This window comes from Cricetulus griseus (genome assembly GCF_003668045.3).
Source record: "Cricetulus griseus strain 17A/GY chromosome 1 unlocalized genomic scaffold, alternate assembly CriGri-PICRH-1.0 chr1_1, whole genome shotgun sequence".
Taxonomy (NCBI): domain Eukaryota; kingdom Metazoa; phylum Chordata; class Mammalia; order Rodentia; family Cricetidae; genus Cricetulus; species Cricetulus griseus.
The window spans coordinates 247,808,170-247,819,093 of record NW_023276807.1 but is presented as its reverse complement, the minus strand read 5'-3'; the positions used below and the strand labels follow the sequence as shown (position 1 = coordinate 247,819,093).

Sequence of the window (10,924 nt, the reverse complement as noted above, 5' to 3'; positions counted from 1 at the left end):
AGTCTCTCTCCCTTCCCACTTCTGTAACCCCTTTCCTTCCTACCAGCTCCTTCCCACATTTATTCCTTTGTTTTATTTTGCTTTCTTGGCTTTGTGTCATTGATGTTTACCAGGGCAGTCTCTGAGCATGGGCATAAAGCTGTCTAGTGGAATCTGGTAGACCTAATTCTGGATACAAAAAGAAAAACAACGGATTTTCCTTCCCTAGAATCTATCAGTAGCCAGTAGTTCAGCAGGGAGGAGTAGGACTCCTGAGAACTTTCCTAGTACATGACTGAGTATTTACAGGCCCTATCTTGTCCATGTTCAATTCAGGCAAATCTAGCTGCTGTGAGTTTAGTATTACTCTGCTTACATCAGGCATAGAGGATACTTTTACATAACCTGTCTCCTCAATTTTACTTTTTTAAAAATGTAATATAGGCACGTAATAAGATGCATAACTACATTTAATTCCATTTTCTCACCCAGGACCCTAAAAATGCCTCCTTTCAAACATGATGTATTGTATTTTTCTTTATGATGCACTAAGTCCACTTAAAGCTATCCCATGGCTCTGACACCTTCTACTTGAGAGCAATGGATTCTTACCAGTGACTACATTTTCCAAAAAGAATAATTTTATTTGCCCTAGTAATTAACTCCCTGTAGTTCCTCAGTAAGGAATGAGGCCTGGAGATCATCTCGCCCTTCCCTGCTGAGATTTTATGTAGATGTCCCTTTAGAGCTTAACCACTGTGACCTGCCTATTGCAAAATTAAGCCTTACATATTCAATGTGGGAGTGTTCTTGGCCTATAGCTATAAACACAGACATTTAGAAAACACTCTAACAGCATTACTATTTAGTGAAAACAACAGCAGTTTCCAGGATCTACTCAGCCATGGAATTTTGATCTAGATTATAGTAGAAGAAATCAAACTCTTTCCTACAGAGTATGCCTCAAAGTCAATCTGAATGTGGCTAGTTGTGTTTTCAGTTCCCTCTTCTACTGTGAGCTGGGGTGGGGGAGATGGCATAGGGGGGGTGTAAGTGCCCTGTTTAGGTCTTAGCTTTCAACCTTCACTCTTTCAGTGATTGGCATGTGTTTTAGCAGCTGTGACCCTCTGCATATGCTGTTGCTCACAGAAAAGACAAACTTCTCTGTTAAAATATTTGTGTTGCACTAGAGATATTGCCAGGATCATGGGTGGGAGTTTGTTTACAGGAGCATAGGCAATTTAACAGATGATAACACTTTTAAGAAGATATCTAACTGCTCCATCAACAATCACTGAATACAAATCCTCAGGGAGTGGTAAGGTCCCACAATCTGCTCCCACTTCTTTGACTTAGTGTTGACAGGCACACTCCTTTGCAGAATTTGTGAAACTGATCAGAGGTGATGGGAGTTCAAGAGTACATTGTCTATGATTTGCAATGGAGTTGATATTGAATAAGGCTTGCTCCCTCAACTTACTTAGCCTTATAACTCCAGCATTAACATCATTTATATCTATTCCTTCATTGTCCTCCTGGGTGGTAGAAAGAGTGCTGAATAGATCTATAAAAGTTGAAGGAGCAATAGTAGGGCAGGAAATGGTTCAGTGGTGGTGTTTCAGGGGAATGGGCATGAGAAACAGAGAAGAGACAAGTTAAATTCAAGATGTACGAAATGTCATAAAGAAATCTGATACTTGGTAAAATAATCCAAATAAGAAAATAATCCCAGATTTCGAATGCATATACTCCATATAGGCAGACAAAGCTACTTCCAGAGCCCATAAATTATTAAGTTAAATTCCCAGTGCAAAGAATTTCCTATTTCCCTACAAGTGCTTAGTCAGTGAGGCCCTTGGAGACCCCAAAGACAATATAGACAACTCGCTCTCTTCTTGGTTGCCTACCAGAACTAATTGGTAAGAATATATCATAAAGATCAGGAGAGAGTGCTCAAGGTTAAGAGCAGTAGCTGTTCCTAAGTTCGATTCCAAGCACCTACATAGTGGTTCACCGCTGTAACTCCAATTTATGATAATCAGATACCATCTTCTGGACCTTGTAGGCAATGCACATATTCTATATAGACATACATGCAAGTAAAGCATCCATATGAAATGAATATAAGTACATCTAAGAAATAAAATTAATATCTCTCTGTGAACACTGTATGCCTTGGTTACAGAAACTGTAACCAAGCCTCACTCTAGACCTGAAATGGAAGCTTCTGCTCTGTTGGATGCTTCATATAACCCCAGCATTTGCTGTACAGGATACCATGGAGAGAATTATTATCAATCACCCAGGGCCTACAAGTTCACTGTAAAATAGTGACAAATCTATAGTGGAAGAAACCAGCTGCTTCCTGATTGGATATGATTCATGCTATTTGTATTTACTACTGTTAATCCAGTAACAATCCATCATTAGGGAGGTCACAGATTCCAATAGGGAAAGCCACTGCTATTGCATACTAAGTTGATGTGATAATGTGCCTATCAAATTACCTTCAAAAAAACTGTCCTTGTAAGCTTTTTTTTTTTTTTTTTTTTGGCAGTGGACAATGCTTACTTCAAAAACTTATAATTGGACAAAGTACAGAGAATAAAATAGTATTCGGTCCCCCACTGTAAACAAAAAAAGGTGTTTTTACTTGGAAGAGAATATATTGACACGGAATTTCAGTATGAAAATATTTTTAAAAATAAATAAGCAACAGGCATACATGTAACTAGTGTGAATTATTATATAATATGTTATTATGTTCATTACACTATTTTTTGTTCTAAACAATATATCTGAAAGACAACAACATAAAATCCCTTTCAAAAAATCAAAAACAATTTTGCTCCTCCTGAGAATTGTTATTATATCCATATCATTTATAATAAATGCTGGTGATTAGAAAATGTTAATCTAAAAACACCTTAAAGTGTTAGCTAAAAAATAATTGTAAATACAGCAATAAATATTTTTACAATTTTCAAGAGAGAAACATATTTAAACCTTACATAAGGTATGTTTGGTTGAGAGACGGAAGGATGGAGTCAAGACGATGGACTCTGAGTTTCTCTCCATGGTACCCCAGAATTTCTTCATTGATATTTCCCTAGAAACTGAGAGAATTTTTACTTATCACTTTAGAATTAGTTGGGTAAATTTTATCAGCATTCATTGGTCATAACTCTGTTGTATTAGCAATTTTAACTGATAGAGACAAAGAAAAATATATTTTCTAGCCACCCTGGCAGAATATGAAGTAGGATTGTGAACAAGTAGTTGGCATCTTTTATTTTAGATATGCATATGTGTAAAGGATACTTGTATGTTTATTAAGGGCCTCCAATTTCCATTTATTTAAGTAAAGAGAAGAAATATTTATCTCTTAATCACAAATAAGAAATAGTAATAACTTTGATAATTAACTTGTAAAGAGATCATCAAATATTTAAAGGCAATGTATTCCACACACTTTTTAAAGGAATTTTTTATTTAGAATATTTTTTGCTGAATAAAATACGTGCAATCATGCCCAGTAATGTTTATATTTTGATGATTTATGTATTCAAATTTCCCATCACAGCTGATATTCTACCAGAGCTTCCATACGCAGTCGCTCTGAAGGCTTGTGTTTTACTGATGTTCTAACCACAATTTGGCAGAAAGGAAAACAGTGCTGATAACCTTTTCATCATTTTCTCTCAACTCCTTCACATTATCTCACAACATGACATATCTTGAGAGCTGTAATTAATGTCTGAAAGACACACTAAATTTTGCATTTTAATGTTAGCTGTGTAAATCTAAAATCTCAGAGGTTATTAAGTGTGCTATTTTCCCAACACAAATGCTTTATTCTTTATTTTTAATCACCCATTTACAAATATTATTGTCAGGAAATGAATTTGAAAGGCAGGATGTATCACAAAGCTTAATCAGTGAGCTCATACACTGAACTCACACATTCAACATTATGTAATCACTCATGCTTGTTGTTTGTGTGAATGAAATGTCAGGGCACCAAGTGAACTTCTCTTGTTGTTGTGTGTTGCATTCTTTGTACACGGATTGATTGAATGTGATCAGTATTCACAAGGTTATTGTTTTACTACTTAACAATAACAAAAATTAAAATGTTTTCTCTGCATTCTATTGACTACAGCACAGTAAATTATAGTCAATTGGGGATTAAAATTCTGTAAATTAATTTGAGGAAGAACGATTGGGGATATTTGTATATAGAAATCACCTCTACATTTTTTTAAAAAATGGAAAGTATTTGTAAGATTAGAAAATAGTTTTTTTTCTAGCTATGAATAGAGACCTCAAGCAATTCAACAGATTTTTCAGCACTTCATGTATAGATAATGGATCTTGGAAGCATAGAGGTTAATAAGACTACTTAATTTATTGATAGATCAAAAGCCAAAAGGCAAGCTAGATGTGGTGTTGGCTGATACTGATAATCCCAACACTGTGGAGGCTGAATCAGAACTACCACACCAGTTCTCAAGCTAGAAATCAAACGACACTTTCACGGGGTCAACTAAGACCATCAGAAAGTATGGATAACAGTTGCAAAATTATATTTATGAAGTAGCAATGAAACTAACTTCATGGTTGTTAGTCACCAGGATGACAGCAAGAAGAATGTTGGGAACGTCTGGACATAAGTTTAATGCTGATCTGAGCTACCTGGTGGGTCCTAGGGCCATCTGTGTCACACAGTTATATTCATTCGCAATAAGTAAATGAATAAAATAAAACAAAACAAAATTGTATATGTCAAATATGACTATTTTAGGAGAACAGTATTATATCAGAAATGTTTCTACATGCTATAAGGAAGAGCACAAAGATGTTGCTTTGTAGTGGGAGACAGGATTCCTAGAGGAAATATTTTAAAGAAATCTTAAGCCTTAACACTTAACCTATGAATAGAATTTCAGTATGATAAAATAAAGCCTGTTGTGATAATCCATGCTGGTTGGAAATGCTGAAGAGGGTAAGACAGGAAAATTTCAAGACTCAGGCCAGGCAATGCTACAGTTATTGGTCATGGGTCATGATGGGGTATACTTTTAATCCCTACCTTTGGGAGGCAGAGACAGACAGATCTTTGTGAGTTAAAGCCAGCTTGATCTACATAGGGAGTTTGAGCCAGGGATAGTGAGACACTAAGCTCCCTACAAAAGATAAACAGAGGTGAGTAGATGATACTTAGTACAAAGGGAGTTACCTAAGAAGGGTAATATAAAAGAGAAAGGGGGGATTATATTTGTCTTAATGGATTATCTGATTAGAATATCAATTAATAATAACAATAATGCTTGCCTTCCCTTGGGTGTCTGTACAGGCAGTGAGATGTCTCTGTCAATTCTAGAGTTTATTTTTTATCCTTCTGAGGTCTGTGATGGAGTTAAAGACAGGATAGTTATGGTTATCATTTTCCTTAGTTATGATAAAAGATGTTACATATAAAACTTTGTACTCAATTAGATCAAATACATGATAAAATATTTTCTTTAAATTTTGTCAAATGGTAAAGGACTAAATATTGTTTACTATGGTTTTGTTATATATATGCCAGGTATTCTCTGGTAAGATTAGGCCATGTAGAAATGCATAGATTAGTAGTTATTGGTTAGTAAATAAGACAGATGGAGGCAGCAAGAAGCCCTAGCTATTGGCCAACAGTTTAATAATATGTTTCTGTGTGCTTTGATAAGTAATTGTAGGGATGTCCTTTTGGTGTAATACTTAACATAAGGAGATTGTTCTGAGTTTGCAACTATTGTTTTCCCTTTAAACCTGAGTTTGTTTAAAACCCTGCTTGAGAAAAAATGTAGCACATTCTACTGTTGTCATGGAAAAGTACTAAACATTTTATTTACATATCCATTGTTTTATTATCATTTATTCACTGTAAAAGTAACAAAGACATTTCCTAAGTAAGTGTTCAAAGGGATTTATTAAATTAGAAGTTGTACTGTAAGTCACCTATTAGATAATCATACCAAAAGTGAAACTAGTTAAAATTTAATTTTAGATTGAGTAGTCAACCAATTCAGTCCTCAAATAATGAATAGAAAGGTGCTTACCTTAATAAATTAAATAAAAACACAAAATACATTGAAAGAATGAACCATTACTCGGTGTTTACATGAGAGACTATTGGGAAGGGATTTTCTCTAATCAGCTTGATGAACTAATCAGAAGGTTTAAGTGGAAGCAAAACGCTTAAATAAACATTCCAACAACAGCACAACAAAGAGTAAACTAAATAATTAAATTGTGATTAAGAAACCAAAACCAGTAAACAAACAAAGAACATTATATATTGACTCAGACTGTTAATGAAAGTAACCATTTGTGTAATTTAAAGCAATCAGCATAAGGCATCATCAAATGTGGGATTTGGCTCAAGAAGCAAATTACGAATTACTATGAATGTCTGAAAAGAAATAAAAGGACAAAAGTTTGCTGAGAACTCAGTGTCACCAATGAGACTGAACTTTGTTAAAACTTTCATTGTGCTGTGTTCTTACAATCTCTCCCTTCCATGGTGTTGTTTAGTACAAAATGAAATTGTAATTTCAAACTGAACTTACATCTTTCTTTCCTCCATGTATTGATATTATGGTTAGGATTCATGCAACATAACAGATGAAACCTTTTACTTAAATGAGTGCAGTTCATTCATATCATTGATTAAAATCATTAAAGAATGAAACCTGTATTAAAAAGAAAGAAATCCCAACATATCTCTTTCTATATCGTTTCACAATTTTCTTTGATGTTTTGTATTAGAGACTAAAAGAAACTACACTTTCAAAGCACAAATTTGTAGTCACAAATTTGTTACTGAATAGCATGTTAAAATTTATGATGCTTGTTTGATAGTTTAGATAGGAAGGAACTAAATAATGGTACCTTGTTTTCTCTCAGTCCAGGCCCTCAAACGGAAGAAGACCACCATGCTGTCAACAAGTTCAAAAAGTGAGTATAGAATTAATTCATTCACATGCTGTCAGTAATACAAGATTTTAAAGAGGAATGTACATTACATTGAGTTGTTTTTTTAACATAAAAAGTCTCTTATTTCTTAGGATGAGTGAGTTCAGAGTACAAATGAGGCAAAGTTAGCAGTAATTCCAGTAGTTACTGTGTGAACCCATCATGCTTAGTGCTACCTGGACAATTTTCCAGTTTCAACTGAGCCAGTGTTAATGTATTTGCCTCATTATTTGAAGGCATGGTATAAATGAATTCACTAGACCCAAGATAAATGATAAATGGGTGTTTTAATGGGGAAACAATTTACACAGATAATAACAAGGAACCCCCTCATCCAAAAAAATGCAGACTCTTCCCTTCTGATGAATTCGCCACTCAAGTGCTTGAGAGAGACCACCCCTCACACTTTCCTCTTTCTACTTCTATCCATACCACTACAATGGCTATATGTTCATACATTAGTGCTGTTCTCACTTTTGGTCACAGAAGTATTTTGGGTTCTTCTTCTTCTTCTTCTTCTTCTTCTTCTTCTTCTTCTTCTTCTTCTTCTTCTTCTACTACTACTACTACTACTACTACTACTACTACTACTACTTTTTGATTCTTGGTGACAGGTTTCTCTGTATAGGCCTGGCTGTCCGAGAACTAGCTCTGTAGACCAGGCTGTCCTTGAACTCACAAAGCTTTGCCTCCTTCTGCCTCTGCCTCTGCAGTGCTGGAATTAAAGGTGTGCACCACCACTGCCAGGCTAGAAGTTTCTTTCGTAGTGGGCAACATTTCTGCAGAGACTCAAAACCAGTCAAAGTGCTGAGAGTCAGGGACTGTCAAGTGCTCAGCCACAAAAGGGAAATCTACATCACTGCCTCCAGGGTTCAGAGAATATCAGAGAGGGGGCAGAGGAGTTAGAAGAGGGAAGGAGAGAAGTGCTGGGAAATACTGTCTTCCCACCATGACATGGCTGCTACAGTTATAACTCCCAGCAGCTGCACAAGATTGGTCCCATCAATACAGGGGACAGGGGAGGGACAGGGGAGGAGCTATTGACTGTTCATGGTTGCTGGGATGGGAGATTTGCCCCTACACTGGCAAAGGGAATGACACCTCACTTGTGCTTATGTAAACAATCCTAGGGACTGGAGAGATGGCCCAGAGGTTAAGAGCACACACACACACACACACACACACACACACACACACACCAGTGTGTTGGGACAAGAAACGATAATTGGGGGTGAATATAATCAAAATACATTATGATATGATAAACAGGTATGGATTCACAAAAAGTAAATAAATAAAATAAAAAGAACAAGAAAGAAAATCAAATTGACTTGAATAGTCAGGGGAGCTCACAGGTGAAAACTACTGGGAAGTCCAGAGGTTACTGGTTTGGGGCCCAAAAGATTTAAACAAATCCTGCTTCATGGTCCCATCTTGCACTCACCCAGAGTTGGTTTCTAAGTCCCTAATAATTATATGGCCCTCCCAGGGCCTCTGGAAGGCGGCTGCCTTCTCTGCTTTATTAACTAGGTTTGTTCTAAACTCCTGCATGAACCACCCCACATGCCTGACTTCCTGGGCCTGCAGTCACGTGGCAGCTCCCCCAGCAAAGGCATTCCGAGGTTAATCCTTTCACTTGGGGCATGTAGCATGCTTGACAAGAGATCCCCCTAAGAGATAGATAAGCTTCTGGGCATGCCTGTGAGGGATTACCCAGGGGAAGTGGACTAAAGTGGTAAGGCCCACTTTAACTGTGGGAAGCACCCCTGCTTGGGCCAGCGACCTGTTCAGACTTAAGAAGGAGAAAGTGAGCTATTCACTAGCACTCGTGGCTAGCCACAGTCTGCATGTGGATAGAGCGTGACCAGCTGCCTCAAACTCCTGCTGCCATGATTTCCCTCCATGGTCTGTACCCTCCAACTGGGAACCAAATTAAACCTTGCTCCCTTTGGCTGCTCTTGTCAGGGATTCTGTGCCAGCAGCAAGACAACTAACTAATACGGATTATTCTTACTGAGAAGTTGGGCTGTTGCCGTAATGAACCTGATCACGGGGTTCTTAGGCCTTCAAAACTGGTTTTGGGGTGTACAGTGGGTACAGGTTTGCAGCTGTGGCAACAAAAGCCCCGAAGCGCTAAAAGCAGAAGTTAAGGGGACATTCAGTTAGGAACTTGGAAGAAGACAAGAATGCTGAGAGAAATGCTGGCAGTGGAGGTAGGGCTCATAACGTTTCATAAAGAGAACAATAACATAACACTATTGCGAATTGGTCTAGAGGCCATTTGTGCTTATACTCTGGTTTTTTTTTTAAAAAAAAAGGAGAACGGTGTTGGTCATGGTGGTCGTGATGGTGGTTTTTCTTATACTTGGGGTCTTGAGATCGGACCTCACGTGGAACCCGCATCAATGATGAGCAGACGGCCGGGCCAGGAGCCCTTAAAATTCCTGCCAGATAAGACCACCCCCACCCCCATCCCACCCCCGCAGAGGCTAAAGGGCTTCCTGGACTACCTCACCGACCTGCAGAGTAACACATTGTGATGAGGCCTGTGTTGAAAGCAGGTTTGCCTTGCCAGCTTCTATATGTTACTTCCTTTTATTTTGTTGGATATTATTGTTTTTAAATGTTAAGAGTATTTGTATGCTGTGAGGGACTATGATACCTTTGGGTAAATGAAATTACATCCAGAAGATTTTCCGGAAAAAGAAAAGAAAACTTACGGATTAATTCTGCAGGCATTCCATCCAGTGCATTGAAGTCTTCAGAGGCTCCTGTTCACCACAACCTGAGTGTTTTCCCAATTTTGTGAAATATCTCTCTGTGATAGTTAAAGTTTAGGTTCATCAATATAATTAAAATAGTTATGGTAAGGAAAAAAAAGGAAAGCCAGTGGGTAGTGGTGCAAGACTTTAGTCTCAGCATTTGGAAAGCAGCAGCAAATGTATCTCTGTGAGTTCCAGGCCAGCCTTGTCTACCGAGAAAGTTCCAAGACAGCCAGGACTACACAGAGAAATACTGCCTTGAAACCTCCTGCTCCAAAAAGTAAAAGAAAATCAGCTTGCAAGCTTGGTGTGGTGGTATATGACTTTACTCTCAGCACTTAGAAGTTAGAAGTTAGAGGCAGGATCTCTGTGAGTTCAAGGACAGCTAAGAGCAACACAGCAAGATGGTCTTAAAAAGGGGGGGAGTGTTGGTGGTCGCATGTGCCTTTAATCTAAGCACTTGGGAGGCAGAGAAAGGCAAGTCTCTGTAAGTTGGAGGCCAGCCTGCTCTACAAAGATACAGAGAGAAACCCTGTCTTGAAACCTCCCGGCACAAAAAAGAGGAGGGGATATTGTGTCTTCATTCTGCCCATGAACCAAAAACCTGAGTGAGGCAGAGTGCAGGAATGATGGTCTAGTTTCTTTGGTGGAAAAAATTTACTGATAGCATTCCATTTAATTTGTGACACAGCTACTTCTCAGTGATCTTCAGATCTACAGGGAGAGAAAGCAAAGAGAAAAGAGGCAGAGGCAGAGGCCGAGAGGCAGAGGCAGAGGCAGAGAGGCAGAGGCAGAGAGGCAGAAGCAGAGGCAGAGGCAGAGGCAGAGGCAGAGGCAGAGGCAGAGGCAGAGGCAGAGGCAGAGGCAGAGGCAGAGGCAGAGGCATCTGTGTTTTCGAAGGCAGCTTGCTCTACACAGTGAGTCCCAGACAGCCAGGGCTGCACAGAGAAACCCTGTATTGAAAAAAAATTAAATAAATAAAAAGCTGGGAATAGTAGCATAGTGTCAGTCATCCTTAATCCCAGGCCTCGGGAAGGTAGAGGCAGGCAGATCTCTGAATTTAAGGCCACCCTTGTCTACATAGAGAGTTTCAGGATATTCAGGACTACATTGATAAACCCTGTCTCAAAATTAATTAATTATTAAAAAAGTAAAATTTTAAAAAT

At 38.2% G+C, this 10,924-nt stretch overlaps 1 pseudogene; it reads left to right on the top strand.

Annotated features, from left to right (window-relative positions):
• Positions 1–9,401: 9,401 nt before the first annotated feature.
• LOC113833252 lies at positions 9,402–9,752 on the top strand (annotated as a pseudogene).
• Positions 9,753–10,924: the final 1,172 nt, after the last annotated feature.